We start from the raw sequence: 17648 nt of genomic DNA, 5'->3' as shown, positions 1-17648 counted from the left end.
TACATCAAACATAGACTTTGGGCCATTGATAAAAAAATGTAAAAGAAAATCAGTCATTTATTTTCTTCTTATCATTTAATAGTTAATGTTCAAAAGATGAAACTCCTCTTGTGCATTTCATCAAACACGTTATTAGCATAATCAAATTCTTATTTAAGAAGACATATTCCAAATCTTCCTAATGTATATGTATACCCCATAAAGAACTAATTGTCTTAAACTAACCCGTGGTTCCAAATTTTGATTACACACATCTATTAGACACAATCTGACAAAAACTTACTCAGTAAAATTCAATCAATCCAAAAAGAGAGATTCTGATTACACACATCTATTAGACACAATCCGACAAAAACTTACTAAAAATCAATCAATCCAAAACGAGAAATAGAATCTCAATCCATGAATTAATTAGATAACCAATTCATCAAAATGGAAGGAAAGAAGTAGAGATGTTTTAGAAAAAAGTAGTGATATTTATGAATTACCTTTCAACAGGATGGATGCATACATGAGAATTAGCAAAAATGTTCGATTTAGTTTTTGGTGCACCAACAGAAAAGAAATTTGATCAATAAAAAGAAAGAAGCAATTGTAGTCACAAAACTACATAGAGAATCATGGCGAGGGGTCATCTATGGTGGTGTATTCGGAAAGGCGATCAGTGAAAACCTAATTGTCCCGAAGAATCATGTTTGGTGGAAGAAGGCAGTGGCGGTAATAGACGCATCACTCGGTCGATTGTTTGGGGAGGAATATGGAGTTGCGCTTAGAGGAAAAGGGTAGTCGATGAATCGTTAGGGCTATTTAATACTTTATGTGGAGGATCCGAGATGTTATATGCGAAGTTAAAAACACCTGTTGTGGTAAGTTACGTCGTTACGAAGACAGGATACGTGTCGTGAAACAAACTCTGTAGATTTGATTTTGTGGTAAGGAGATAAAAAGGGTTTTTATATATATATATATATATATATATATATATATATATATATATATATATATATATATATATATATATATATATATATATATATGGTAAGTTTGTTTTTTTTTCTGCTGTTAATTGGATGAGACAAGTGTCAATTTGAGTACATTGGCATTTGCAGACATGGACGCATGCTGCGGGCTTCTTAACAATAACAACTTATCAGACTATCTTCCTCCTGAGCTCAATAAACCACCATACTTGATTATATTGTATGCTTTCTTTCTATACTATATTGCTTTTATAAAGAATTTTGTTTTCGTTAAATCATAAAAGAAATCATTTTTTTTCTTTTGGTATAATATGAAAAAGAAATCATTTTTCAATGATTTTTTGTATGAAGTTCACTTCTAATTTTTAAGATTAATAAATTTGTTTAATATAATTAAAATTGTTTTTATTTTTATAGTTATATATTGTAAAATAACAATAAAGATTTATTAAATAATCTATGATTTTTTTTTGCAGCTTAGAGTTCATTTTTTCCCTGCTCTTGTTGGACCCATAAGATACTTATTGTTATATAAACCTACAAAAAGTTTTGAGAAAACCTTTAATCTTCTATCCTTTCTTGAGAAAATCCTCCCAATATACAAGTATGCCTCTCTCTTTATAAGTATAAAGCCTTACTTCCTTGTTTACACGATTATATCATAATGAAACTGTAATGATTCCTACAGGAAAGTCATTACAAAATTGAATGAAGATGGTGCGACATGGATCCAGATTGAAAATGTAACAATTCCTTGCTGAATCTATTGGGATTCTTGTTGAATCTGATGAATCTGTTGGGATTCTTGAGTCTCTTCAAGAAGTGGGATGCATTCTGAGGGAGAAAGAGATCCCCAGTGTGAACACATTTACCCTCACCAACTGACTTTTTTGAAAAGCAGTAGTGCTTTCAACATTAAAAAAAAAAATAAAAAAATAAAAAGGTTATTTGATTGTGGACGGGCCTTGATAAGTATTAAAGTTTGGTGTGGAATTGATTTTCATCATATATCAGATGTGAATCAATTGTTGGAGATATTTGTCAATAGATTTTACGACAAACAATGTTTATTTGGGTGAAAAATAGATGGAATAACTTGGCTATAAATTTGATGTCTTGGTGTATTGATCCTATGTAATATTTGTTTTGTTTCATGTAACCTTTTTGCCTCTAGCTTCTTGCTATAAGTATGTAATTTGAAACACTGGTTTAAAGATTTAAACATCACTCCTTGGTGATGCAATAAAATTAGGATAGAAATAAAGAACATAGTATACTTACAATCTTTAGTTGAAGTGAAAATAATGATACATGTGGCACTTACATAGTCATGAAACTTTCTTATGATTTATCGTAACTAAACAAATGTTTAAGTTCTTATGATTTATCAATGCATAATTATTAATTATAATATATCTTACTACAATTATAATACTTCACCGTTTTATTTTTATGATATCATTTCATTTTATGTAAATTTATTAAATATACCTCTATTTGTTTAAACAATATTTGCATAATATTAGATATTATTGTACGTCATATTTGATATTGTGATAAAAACTATTATATAAATGTATTATTTCTTAAACTTAGATCAGCTACACTATAAAAAGTTGTCGAGATTTCCTATGATGGTTCTTGAGATTTCTTATAATTTTTGATATCTCATTTTGAAAAATATAATGTTTTTAAGTTTAATTTTTGTTTCTTATTAAAAAAAAAAAAAAAAAAAAAAGACCTACAATCACCTCTTCATATCAAATACTATTAATTGATGTAACAATTTCATATTTGTTTACAATTCTATGTAAAAGATTTTCATTTAAAGTAAAAATTTGAAATTCTTTTTTAATAATTGATTAAATTAAGAGACATGACACATAGATCAATAATCTCTCAATTTGAATTTTAATAAAATCCAACCTTATAAATTACTTAATGGTCTAAACAAATATTATATTAGATTAACTCAAAACACAAAAATACTACAATTCTTCCTAATATAGTATCGATTTTCTTACGATTGCCAACGATACCATGCCTCTTAGGGATGTCAACGGGGGCAAACGGGATGCGGATTGCATCCCCCGCCCCCGCCCCCATCCCCGATTAGTTTTGAGATATTTTTTTATTAGGCTAAAAGATGTTGTCGTTTGGGTTTAAAGAAACTATTTTTTTTGGGTTAAAAATAGTTATTTATAACATAAATTTACAAGTTAAAAATAAAAATGTTATCACGTCTCCAAAACGTTATACTAACAACATTGCGATATTTTATTATATATATATATATATATATATATATATATATATATATATATATATATATATATATATATATATATATATATATATATTAATGGGAACCCATAGGGGTTTCGGGACATGACCGCCCACCCATCCCCGCCCTCGAAATTAAAACGGAGGTTAACCTTGCCTCAACCCCTGATTTTTTAACAAATATCCCCATATGAGATCGGAGCCCCACGGGTTTGGGGTCCACATGACTTTTTGAAATCCCTAACGCCTACACAACTCATATATTTCAAAAAGTTGATTCATACCATCCTACCGTTACAAACATCACAAAGTTTTATTTTTAAACAACAATAGTCTGACGAAAGAAAATTAATTGATGAATGAAAACTTTTACCAAGAAATAAACTTATTGCCGAAAGAAAATATTTGTTACCGCCGCTTTGTGCGGGTACACCACTAGTATATATATATATATATATATATATATATATATATATATATATATATATATATATATATATATATATATATATATATATATATATATATATATATATACAAATTAAACTTTTAATCTTATAATAATATAATGGTGTATTTTAAACTTTTAAAATACTAGGTGGTTTAATCTTTTAAATAAATTAGACTTTTAATTTAATTAAAATTTTAAACCATGTTATTATGGATTTATTAATACTCTCTTACTTAATCTTTTATTTAATTATTAATAAGGCCATAATTATTCAATCTAGTTGTGTCCATTCAAATTTCCAAAATTAAAAGCTTAAATTCTAAATTTAAATTAGGAAACCAAAAGAACGTATTTTAAACATTTAAAATGCTAGGGTTTTAGAATTTAATATTTCATAATTAAAACTTTTAATCAAATTTTAAATTCCAAGACTTGAGGATAATTTTTGAAACTTTTCAAAACTTCTAGATTGAATTTAAAACAATTAAATTAATCATATAATTTTTATCATTATCACGCATATGATCTAATCTAATTTATTTGGCAAGAAAATTCAAATAAAATTTTACAAATAATTAATTTATCACGTAATCTTGTAATTATGTTAAAATTTTGACAATTATCTTTTAATTCGATGAGGATATCCATTACTATATTACAAAATTCGAATTTAATCAGTAAAAACAAATTCTAGTAATTATCCAAATCTAATTTAGGCCAAAAATCCAAAAAACATGCCACCAGACGAACCAACTCGTCGAGTCCAACAATCAGAGGCTTAAAACGAAACTTTTTCATCTTTGAAAAAAATACAATTGCGTCATACAATATAAAAACACCCTAAGATCTGATACCACTGATGAGTTTTGAGAACTATAACATTCATATGGTGTACATGCAACCCTAATTACTTTGGATCTAGGTTTTTCTCAAGTTATACATGCAAATTAAAATTCCAAAGCAAGAACCCAAATCTAGCATTCATAAGATCTAAATTCTATTCAAATTAGGGTTAGAAGAAGACCTTTCTTATTGTTGATTTGATCTTGACCTTCAAGAGCTGAGTGACTCAAATTTGCACCTCTAATGGAGTCACAAACACCACTAGCAACAAGGAAGAACAAGAGAGAGAGAGAGAGAGAGAGAGAGGAAGAGGAGGCCTCAAAATCAGCTAGGGTTTCTTATGAAATCATAGGGTCTGATTTTGTGAGCCATGAGGTTCCTTTTATAGTTGAGGCTCCTAGGGTTTACAACTTGGAAACCCTAATTCCCTTGCTTAGGCCCTAAGCAACATATGGATCCTCATATGGCATGCCTTGGACGAAATTTTATGGGTTCCCCATAGATTTTCGTTTATCTTATGCTAATAGGATCCATTAGCCCAAACTACAGCTATTACTGATCTACATAATCAGTCACCGTCAATTTAATCAATCTCTTTTCATCACAAAATTAATTTCAAATTAATTTATGATCAATACCAATTAAATAATATGTTTTCTCAATTAATACATTATTCTTATAATATATTAATAAATCATAAACTAACCTCTTTCTCTACAATTCATCATATCCGTTGCTATGGTGAAAGCAAACCAAATTGACCATGCTACTATCGGGTTAAGTACATCCCAATTATAGTTATGACCTTAGACACCTAATCCAATAAAGACGCCATCCACAAGATTTAAAGTTCTTTAACTCCCAAAGCATCCAATAAAGGGACCAAAATACTCTAAAAACGACCTCATACTTGAAACATGAAGAATAATGGCCAAAGTATGAACTTTATACCTCCAACAACTCAAATTTTTGAAAGTGATGTTGGATCCAAGCTTTCTCTTTGTTCCCTTGCTTCCTTGTAACTTCCTTTTTCCTCAAGTTCCACCAAAATCCAAGAAATGACCTTCGAATAAAAGGAATAAGCTCTCAAATCTTCATGGAGGCTAGGGTTTTGTTTGGAAAGGTTGGAGGCTGAAGAAGGTGTCCTAATCCTTGAGATTAGGTGCTTAAATAAGGAAAAAACCCTAACAATCATGGGCTTAAATTGCAAGGCTGCCACGTCGTGGAGGCCATTCGGATACACATTTTATACATTTTATACACTTGGCATGACACGTCGTGACATAAGGTTTTTCCCAAAACCTTACCTTTTATCCCTCTAAGCCCTTAACTGATCTATTTTAGAAAAATGGGTGTTACACTTGAGTGGTTTGTAGCTTAGAATTGTAACCTTACTGGTACACTTACATGGGTTTTGGATCTCAGTGTAGTAAACTTCTTAGTTATGTAGATCTGGGTGTAAATCAGATCTTCATTTCTATTTTGTACGTTTCATTGTTGTCGGGTTGTGCAAAGATGAAATCCCTATATTTTTTCAGAAACTAGATGGAGTTTGTTGATGTTTCAATGGCGAGCTCCTAAAGTTTAATGTTTATGAGAATATCAAATACGACCATTCGCCGCTAGATGGATTCCAATTCACGATCTAGAAATTATCAACGATAGATTCCGCCACCACCCCATCTCCTTCCTTCATCCTATTTATATTTCCCAAGCTCTTCTAGATTTGATTTATTTTTCATGTGTTTCATTTGCGGTGGTTGTATCAGACATTAATGGTGGTGGCCGCTAGAGGTGGTGTTTCACACACTGATAACGGGAGGAGGGTTGGGTGTGATTTGGGTTTTTGAATTAAAAGAACCCAATTATGTGTGTTTTTGTGTATGTGTGTGTTTGTGAGAGAGAGAGAGGCTCATTTATATTATTAATAAAACATCAAATTAAATACAAAAAATATATTAGGAGGATATTTTAATCTTTTCATTTTTTAGAGTGATCAAAATCATAAGTAAAATAGCTCTCCAATCTAAAAAAATCATGGTTTATACCAAAATCTAGAGAAAATAAATAACACATGAACCTTTTTTTATAGTTTTCTCTAATTTTTATATTATTTTTATTTTTTTTTTCAAAATATATATATGAAAAACTAAATATTATTTATAATACATTATACAATTAAATAGAGATGGGTAAGTTCAAATAAGACAAATATTAAAAAATTGAACGACAAACTCAAATATAATTTTCTTGTTACCTTTTTAGTTTTATAACTTTTAATCTTTTATAATGAAAATTTATGTTCTATTTTAATCGATATTATTGGTTTTATTAAATACTAACCTTTTTTTTATATTGAAATTTATAGACAAAAGCATCATCACATCCCACTCATAAACAAATATTGGTAAAGATGACAAATATTTATGTGTCATCAAATTTTGGTAAACAAAAACATCATCACCACACGGTCCACGCCTTTTAGCCTTAGTAACATAGAAATTTATATATAACTTCAAACTTAATCCATTTAACCGAAGAAGCATGTTGATTCTCGTCAAAACATTGTCACGTATAATTGTTAATGGAGGCTCATCAGACCAATCGAAAAACTCAAGCTCAGGCTCAAAGTCGGAATCACAGATCCAATATCATAGCAAAATACGTTTAGCAACCCCTAAACATATTTATACTTTTTAATTATATGGATACTTAATATGTTAAGTGTGATGATTGCAAAACGTCAAAAACCATAATTTCAAAATACAACTTTTAATATTTAAATAAAAATACAATGTTACGATAGAAACAAATAGAAACAAAACATTATTATAAACAAATAGATAAATAGTCCCTTGTTATTTCTTTCCTTTAGCATTGTCATCAAGAATTCAACTCTCAAGATTAAAGAATGGTTGACAAAAACTCATCCATTGCTTTGTAAGAAGAACCATCAACACTTGCTCTTATCAATCTCCCAACTTCACTTGCTTTTCTTCTCATATCATTCCCTTTTCGCTCTTCACTTTTATCCAACACCATCTCTATAACATTCTTCACCTTCTCTTTCACAATCCTCCCATGCACCCCTCTTGTCAACACCACACAAACACCCATCTCCTCCACCAACATCTTGGCATTATACCCTTGTTCTGCCGCCAACGGCCACCCAATAATCGGAACCCCTTGGCTGAGACTCTCCATCACCGAATTCCACCCACAATGGCTCAAGAAAGCTCCCGTTGATGGGTGGCAAAGTATCTCCAACTGTGGTGCCCAACCATGCACCATCAATCCTTGTTTCCCAATTCTATCCTCAAAACCCAAAGGCAACCATTCGGGTTTGAACTCCCCTTTGAGATCAAACCCGATTGGTGGCCTAATTACCCAAATAAAAGGCTTCTTGCTCTCTTCAAGCCCTTTTGCTAATTCCATCATTTGGGTTTCACTTATTGTGTTTTGAGATCCAAATGAAATGTAAAGCACCGAATCTTGAGGGTGAGAGTCTAACCATTCAATGCATTCTTCGGGTCGGATAACAGGTTGTTTTCCGGATCTTCGACCGACAATACCCGAACCCGGATTGGTTTTCAACATCTTTTGTGGGAGGAGTGGGCCAATACACCAAACAGGGAGTTTTATGTAATTTCGCAAGGTCTCACATCCCATGTTCTCTATCTCTTCAACTGTGTTACACAACCAACCTTTTGATTTGAGTGAAAGAGAGATTTGAGGTTGGAAGAATGTAGACCATTCATCTTTACCATCAGCAGCTATAAGATAACTATGTAGCTGCGTGATTGAAAACCGGCAAGATTCCGGGAACCCAGGCACCGGAAATTCGTCGTGGGTTCCGCCATTTGCGAGGTTCCGGTGAGGAAGATTCATCCAGATGGAACTGTATGCGGCTGAGCCGTACGCGCCGCCGGTGGTGAATGAGTAATTAACAGTACCAAAAGACTTTGCTACCTCATTAGCCCAACCCATGAACACGTCCGAGATTATACATACCGGCGGACTTCCTTCGTCGGAAATGACATCGGAGATGAACCCACGTAGCGGCGTTTCAAGGGCTGTGGAAGCGTGGAACAGTTTGATGATTTGGGTGATGGGTAGGCCATCGGTGTTTTCAGAGTTGGGAGGGAGGCCGTGGTCGGAGCTGTTGAAAGGGAGAGATTTAAGGTGGATTTGGTGGGGCGGAGAAGGGCCGTTGGCGATGGCTGAGCGGAGGTAGTTGATGTTAAGAGGGCTGTTGACGATGGTGATGGTGAAGATGGGATTGTGGTTAAGGATTCGGTGGGCTAATTCCAAAAAGGGTATCAGATGACCTTGCGCCATGAATGGCACCATGACTATGTGTTTAGGCAGTTGAGCTTCCATCGCTGAAAATATGCACCAAGTTTTTGTTTTAGAATAATAAACATCGCATGTGTTTATGTAGTGGAGTTTCCAATGACCTTACGCCATTAATGGCACCATGACTATGTGTCTCTCTCTAACACCAAAGAAACAACGTTCAATTTGAGAATGATTGAATGAATACACATTTTAATATTGTACTTAAAATGTATACGTTGACATTTTCTTTTTGTCGTTTTTTTAACATCTGTTCTCGAGTTCACTGGAGAAAAAAAAGAAATGGAGGGAAATAGAAAAAAAAATATTCATTAATACCTTGTTCCCGAGTCGAAATTAACGAGCGAAGCAGAAATAAAAGAAGAGAAATGGAGAGAAAGAATGAATCAAGAATTCAAGAGTGTTCCTGAGGTTTTTTTTTTTTTTTTTTTTTTTTTTTTTTGGAGTGATTTGAGAAGAAAGGAAAGGAATTCACAATATTTTTTTCTTTTCTAATCTTCCTCCCAAATCGGGGAGATTTGGAGAGAAGAGAATCACTAATAAATTTTTTTTTATGATTACAAAACTACCCCCTATATTTGGAGAGAAGAGAATCACTGATAAAAAAAAATCACTGTTTTCTGACAAGGGTATATTGTCTACATTTAGTTTTCATTTATTTTCATTCAAATTCAGAAACACAAAGAAAAAAATAATAATTTAATTTCTCTCGAACTCGGGAACAAAAAAATACATTTTACTTTTTTTCTTTTCCTTTCCCTCCGCTTCCTTCCGGTTTGGAAGGATTTTGAAAAAAAAGAATCAAATGATTATTTTTACTTCAATTTCTTTCGAGTTTGAAAACACAAAAGAAAAAGTTGGGAACTATGGGTTCAATTTCTTTCGAATTTGAAAACACAAAAGAAAAACTTGGGAACTAGGGGTGATGGTTGTTTCTTGTTTTGCTTTGCTTTGTAATTAACATTTATGGACTTGTGTGTTTCTTGCTGTTTTGTTGTGTTCTTAAATTTAAGTTGAAACTTTTGCTCCTTTTACAAAATATCATAACATATCTTGTTTGATGGGTTCTTAATAATTGATTTTAACTATGAAGTGTTTGTTCCAAACTAATACATTAACACACTGTAATTTTTAGCATATATTTTTGAGTTTTAAAGTTTGATGATGATAATTATTTTTTAAAAATAAAATAAAAGAATGGGTGTAAATATGACAAAGCTTCATAAATGGCCTCTATGCTTTTATAAAATCTGAAGTTTAGTTTCTAAGTTTAAACAACCTCCCAGATGGTTTTAATAGTTTCAAAACTTTTGATGCTTGGTCTTTATTGCTCGCTCGGTCAATTTTTGTCTACTAAGTGAAGGGTATTTTTATCATTTCACTACCATAGGACCATTTATGAATTTTTGTCTTTTATATATATATATATATATATATATATATATATATATATATATATATATATATATACATATATATATATATATATATATATATATATATATATATATATATATAAGGGTCACTCTCTCCCCCTCTCTCTATCTCTCTCTCAAATCTTTGATTGCTTTCTCTCACTAAAATCAAAATAAAATCCTAAAATCTACAATCTCATTTGGATTTTGCTTCTTTCAACCACCTATATAATATTATTCCTTTTCTGGATTAATATCTCATTGTGGCCACTTTGATTTTTTAGTTGTTTTTTCTTCTCTTTTGGAGTTTACACTCAATTTTTATATTTTCACGCAAAGTGTTTGTTAAAATTATTGAATGAGATATACCCCTATGATTTGGGATATAAATGTCACTCTTTTTGCACCAAGACTCTTTCCTTAAAGTATCTTGTTTAATTTGAACAATTTTTTCTTGCTTCGGTTGTATTTATTCTAAGTTTCCATCTAGATTTTAGAGTTCATTTGATTGTCAATTTTACAAAGTCAGTGATGACATACGCGACTTCCTACAAGTCTACATCTCTCCTCATTTTGTGATTATCTAAGTTCCTGATTACTTTTCTGAAGGGTATTGTAATATTGTTAAATGACCTATTTGTCCTCACTATATGGCTATCATAATTGCTATAGTGTTTAACAATAAAGATGGTTTTGTATTTACATATAATAAAAAGAAAATTTTATTATAGTTTGTGACTGTAGTGCTCGAGGCTTTGGCTGCAACTTTATCTATACAAATGATTTTATTTTGCTTAGTTATAAAATGAAGTTGTATGTAATTCTCGTGAAGAAGATCTCATAAGTGACAGGAAATTGCATTTAATTTTGATCAATTTTGATTTTTTTTTTATGGGTAGAGAGTTAAAACTTACTTTTGCTATTATATGGAGATGGGCCTGCTGCTAGTTCCATATTTGAAAGAATAATCTAATTTCACTTGATATTGTTCATTATTGTATTATAAATATTATAATTTGATAAATTAAAATCATTTATTTTTAATTGAAAAAATTATATCTTAACCAATCCCAGCAATATTTTTGATTTATGATGTATGGAAACTAAAATGATTGTTCATTCCTAACACGACACTGAGTAATCATCAACAAATGCTATGGTGAGAATACGGAAAGTTAAGAAGAATCACGAACAATGTATTCTATATAAGAAAAGCAAGTTGAACATGAAAACTTTTCCAAAGCTAACATGAATTCTTCAAAACCTATCAGATTTGAAAAAAAAATCATCCATACCTTATGCATAAAAAATTTTGATTATGAAATCTTGCACTTTTGTACCCATGTTGTCGCAATATAATCATAAACTTCTAAGAACCAGCAAATAACCAGCAAAACACAGAAGAAACCACTAAATAAAGGTTTTAACCATCGGGTAAAATACTAAAATTCTGAATTCCTCTAAAGAAGTGAATATTTCAGAAACCAATATGAACTTGATGAGAAAAATTGCGAATCTTGGAGCCTTTCACATAGGAATAATGTCATTTCTTAGCTAAACAACAAAATACATTCTTTTTGAATTTTTCGTGTTTTTCTAAAATAAAAACAAAAAGAGAAAGAAACAAAAAATCTTTGTGTTTTTCTGTTTTTGAGGTTTCGATGAAATGAAAAAGATAAGAAACAAATATAAGAAGGGTTTTGAAAGAAACAACCAAGAAAAAGATAAGAAACAAAAAGAATTTGGATAGAAAGGGTAAAAATGGTTAAAACCCAAGAAATTGTAGACAATTCTGAAAATGGGGTTAAAATTGTTAAATATTCAAAGAATAGGGACAGGAATTATAAATTATACCCATCATCTGTATTACAAACTCGCTTCTTTGACTTAGATGGTCAAAATCAGTTTCGATATATGAAGCCCGATCTTGAAACCATATACGGATACGCACCCTCAAGCCAATAGTTCCGATATCAAACCAAAATTAGTTTCGATTTTGATTTACCAATTCCGATTACGAAGTCTTCCAATGATATGAATTGATCGGAAGATGAACACTAACTTCCGATTTTGTTTTTTGATTATGAGACTTCCGATTTGTGTTGTTAATTCCGATTACTTTGTTATGATAAACTAATTTCGAGATCAAAGATCGATTCAGATTCCAGAATCAAAATCAATTGTTGAAAACAAAATGTAATATTTAATTTCGATTGTAGGTTGGATTATGATGCAAGTTCATATACGAACTTAAATCTGAAATCCTGAAATCACGATCCAACTCGCCGAGTTCCTTTGCTACTCATAGTCGTGATAAAGCAAGTCAACTCGTCAAGTCCTCGTCGGCCTCGTCGAGTACTACCTGGTACAGAATCGGGACGAATCGACTTAACTCGTCAAGTTCCTCTATGGACTCGACGAGTTCCTCAGTCTGTTTAAGCCTTCTTAATGGATTAAACCCCTACTCTTCATATCTAAGCTTCTTATTTTTCATGCACACTGAAATCGTCCTTTTAAGGGTACAACTTTACCCGTTAATACATCTACTTTAGCTCAAACCCTAACCCTTTAGGACCTATATCTTGGTCCCCAAGCCATCCATACACCAAACTAACGCCTACAAACAGAGTTCTAGACCCAAAACACCCCATAAACACATAAAGGATCCACCTTTTACTCTATGCATGACCTTTTTGAGCTTAAAAGGCCAAAATGACACCGTATGGCTTGCATGGGGATTTAATAGTCACAAAGTTTGCACATTTATGCCATGAAAACCCTTCATGATTCCTAATCTGAATGCATACTCACTTGGGATGTCTATGTCCCAAAGATTAAGATTCTTTGACCAAAAATCCACCATAAAATGATGATAAAGAGATCTAAGATACTACTAGGCAAGTTTGAGACTTGCTTACCAGAAAATGATAAGGAAAAAACGAAGTCTCTGGATCTACCATCTTTTTCTTGAATCCTCAAGCTTCTCCTTCCTTCACAACCTTCAAAACACGCAAAGTTTCGCTCACAAAAGGCTCACAAGCTCACAATTGCATTAGGGTTTTTGAATATAGGGTAAACTCATTGATGGTAAGGTCATTTAGATTTATATATTATTGTTTTTAGAATTTCTATAATGTGTAATTTGGAGTAAATAATTTTCTTCTAATAGTTCTTTTTGGGTAAACTTGAAAGGATCATGTCCTTGTGTTATTTTTTGAGGATACTTCCAAACTACTATTACAATACGATTTTTTTTTCATGGCTATTGAATTATTTATTGTCCTTGGTTGTAATCAAAGAATTTCTTATTAATTGGAATTGTATTCCGTTTTGCACGCATGTGTTCAATGAAATGCTAATAATCGTATGGGTGAAATTGGTTATTCGAATTGCATAAATATTATTCGATTTTGAATTTTGAGTGATTAATTTCATAATTTGATTTGGGTATGTGGATTTGTCACGTGGTTGTGTCTTATGTTTATTTACATGCTACATCTGTTGATCTTATTAATCTCGTCCAATCTTGAGTTTTTAGTTGAAATCAAACTTTGAAAAAGTAACTGAAATTGTCCCAGTATCGTTCTTTTAATGGATTCTAGTTTTATATTTTATGGAAAGGTAAGTGTTTACTTGATAGAAAAAATGGATGGATCACTTGGGTTTTATAATGGGTGAAAAAGGGATTAAACTTACGGGGTACACATCATAATGTGGGTAATTGGGTTTACTAAACAAGTTTTATGTTTTTATTAAAGCTTGTAGTACATAAGGATAAATCGTACAAAAACTTGGATTGTTATACATAACATCAATCCCATCTTTATTATATAATCTTTATTATATAAGTTATAGTTTAAGTATCATTATTTAAATAGAAGAAAAGGTCGACACAAAGTCAGCCATTGCTTTGTAAGAAGAACCTTGAACACTTGCATGCATCAATTTTCTTAATTCACTTGCTTTCTTTCTCATGTCATTCCCTTTTCCGTCTTCATTTTTATCCAACACCACCTCGATCACCTTCTTCACCTCCTCCTTCCCGATCGTACTATCCACCACCCCTGTCCTTAACACCACACAGACACCCATCTCCTCCACCAACATCTTTGCATTGAACCCTTGTTCTGCCGCCAACGGCCACCCGATCAATGGCACCCCTTGGCTTAGACTCTCCATCACCGAGTTCCACCCACAATGGCTCAAGAAAGCTCCGGTTGACTGGTGGCGTAGTATATCCAATTGAGGTGCCCAGTTGTGCACTAACAATCCTTGGTTTCTAATTCTATCCTCAAAACCCAAAGGCAACCATTCGGGTTTGAACTCACTTTTGATATCAAACCCGATTGGTGGCCTAATCACCCAAATAAAAGGCTTCTTGCTCTCTTCAAGCCCTTTTGCTAATTCCATCATTTGGGTTTCAGTAAGTGTGTTTTGAGATCCAAATGAAACGTAGAGCACTGAGCCTTGAGCATGCGAATCCAACCATTTGATGCATTTTTCGGGTTGACGTATAACATTAACACCCGAACCCGTATCCATACCCGAGTTTGTTTTTAACATTTTTGATGGGAGGAGTGGACCAGTACACCAAAGAGGGAGCTTTGTGAAGTTTCGCAAGGCTTCACATCCCGTGGTTTCTATCTCTTCAACTGTATGACACAACCAGCCGTTGGATTGAAGACAGTGAGAGAGCTGAGGTAGGAAGTATATTGACCATTCATCTTTACCATCAGCAGCTCTGTGATACGGATGATGCTGCGTGATCGAAAATTGAAAAGATTCCGGGAACCCCGGCACCGGAAAATGGTCGTGGGTGCCTCCATCTGCAATATTCCGTTGAGGAAGATTCATGCAAATGGAACAAAATGCGGTTGTGCCATAAGCGCCGCCGGTGGTGAATGTGTAATTAACAGTTCCGAAAGATCTTGCCACCTCATTAGCCCAACCCATGAAATTATCAGAAATTATACAAGCGGGAGCAGTTCCTTCGTTTACAATCACATCGGAGATGAACTCACGTAGTGGAGCTTCGAGGGTGGTGGAGGCATAGAAAAGTTTGATGATTTGGGTGAAGGTTAGGCCTTCGGTGGTTTCAGAGTTAGGAGGGAGGCCGTGGTCGGAGCTGTTGAAGGGGAGAGATCTCAGGTGGATTTGAGGGGGCGGAGTGGGGTCGTTGGCGATGGCGGAGCGGAGGTAGTTGATGTTTAAAGGGGTGTTGACGATGGTGATGGTGAGGTTGGCGTTGTGATGGAGGATTCGATGGGCTAATTGTAAGAAGGGTAGGAGATGACCTTTCGCCATGAATGGTATCATGACTACGTGTCTACGTAGTTTAGCTTCCATCGCTGAGTCGTTTGTGTGTGAATTGAGTACCGGGTTTGGGCGTTTTTATTTATATATGTCGTTGGAATATGGATGTCACAATTTAAAGAAAACTATTACTTTAAAAAAAATATATATTATGCTTATTGCTTAAATATTTTCAAATTTTAAGATTACATTATATTTTAAAATTTTAAGATCACAAATTTACGATGATAATTTATATTGTGGAATATGTAAAATTTGAGAGATATTGTCATATTGAGAGCATGTAGTGACATGTTAGCATCTTATATTATCAAAAAGTGATATATCATCAATACCACATTAACGGATAAATTAATCAGTTAAATACTCAAAATTGTAAATTTTGAAAAACTAAGTAACAAAATTATAACAAAACAATAATATAATTTTAAAATCGAATTTTTATAAAAACATAAGAACTTTTATACGACTTACCTAACCTTTCTTAATATTAATCGTCTACCATTATTACTTTGGCTTGAGCCAAGTTCATGTCATTTTAAATGCTTAATTGAATTACCAACCATCTACAAATAGTAATTCGGGTTGATAAAGTAACGACGTACGTGTTAAAGATTCCTATGTTTGTCGGTTGATTTTCCTTAGACCTTCCGGTATGTATACCACAAAGGGTTCCGTGGTCTAGGTGGCCACGACCGTGGGTCGTGTACACTAGCCCGGACCTTCGTGGTTCTTCGTGTTCGTGGCCCATCGTGGTCGACACCATGGATTAAAACGCCCAATCAAAATTTGTCCATGGCTAACGGCTAGTTTTGGGCATTTACTCTATCTTTTTTTTTAAAAAAAAAATTACCTACAAACTTTCTTATAAATACCACAACATAATTCTTTATATTTTATACAATTCTTCTCTCCTTTTATTCACAATCATACACTTGTGTTGCTTGATTTTTCAAAAATAATGGCTCCCAAAAGAATGTATTGATCAGAAGAGGAAAAAGAGAACTTAATACTAGCATGAGTGTTGGTTTCGGAAGACCCAGATAGTCGAACATCTAGTGAGTTTTGGGTAAAAGTTGGAAACAATTTCCATGATTTAATGGGTTGTCGAAGTCGTAATCTTGATGCAATATGTTCGAAGTTTCGCGATATGAGGGTAAAATGTCGAGAGTTCGATGGAGTTTATAACTTTGTTATAAACAACATACATGAAGACGATATCGATCCGGTTGTTATGATCATGCATCAATATGAAGACATTAACCACAGACCGTTTACACACATAAAAGCTTGACTAAAATTTAAGGATTCCCCAAAATAAAATTTAATTAAAAAAAATAGGGTTTAGAAACTAGTTTAAGTTGTTTGTGCTTGCATTTTTATGTTTTTTTTTACTATTTTATTTTAGTTGATTTTTTTTTTTAAATTATCTAATGTTTTTTAATTGAATTAAAAACTAGTTTAAAAAAATATGTTTTTATTGTAGGTGCATTTTTATAAAATTTTGAATTAAATTTAATTAAAAAATGAAGTGAAATGATGTGGTAGTGGTAGTTATCTCATGGTTTAGTGGTAAAGTTGTGGTAGTGATATGACACTCACCACTATAATAGTTAGTGGTAGGTATAACGGATCTTACATGGAATTGACAATATAGTAACAAATTCAAGATATTCATGCATCTAAGTATTCTTTAAATGATTTGAAAATACAATAGCTTACAACCTAATTAATGTTTATCTGGATTCTAATAAAACTTTATTTTTCTTGTTATAACCTATTAGGCTATGGGGAGTGGTCACTACCAACCAAAAAACAGTCGTCACCTCTGCGCCACGTCAGCTTCACTATCAATCTACTTGACATAGAAAATGGTTACCACTCCACAATTTTCTTTTTAATTTTTATTTTTTTATGATTCAATTAAATAAAAACATAATTTAAAACATAATAAAATATTTTATATTAGTTAAAACCACATTACATTAATTAAAAAAACATAGAAAA

At 32.5% G+C, this 17648-nt stretch overlaps 2 pseudogenes; both read right to left on the bottom strand.

Moving 5' to 3' along the window:
* Positions 1-7305: 7305 nt before the first annotated feature.
* LOC145015638 (UDP-glycosyltransferase 92A1 pseudogene) lies at positions 7306-9077 on the bottom strand (annotated as a pseudogene).
* Positions 9078-14192: 5115 nt separating this feature from the next.
* LOC145018328 (UDP-glycosyltransferase 92A1 pseudogene) lies at positions 14193-15674 on the bottom strand (annotated as a pseudogene).
* Positions 15675-17648: the final 1974 nt, after the last annotated feature.

The sequence above is a fragment of the Lactuca saligna genome, chromosome 9, assembly GCF_052625555.1.
Source record: "Lactuca saligna cultivar CGN05327 chromosome 9, ASM5262555v1, whole genome shotgun sequence".
Classification (NCBI taxonomy): Eukaryota; Viridiplantae; Streptophyta; class Magnoliopsida; order Asterales; family Asteraceae; genus Lactuca; species Lactuca saligna.
The sequence above is the reverse complement of the archived record's forward strand: the minus strand, read 5'-3'. Positions and strand labels throughout refer to the sequence as shown.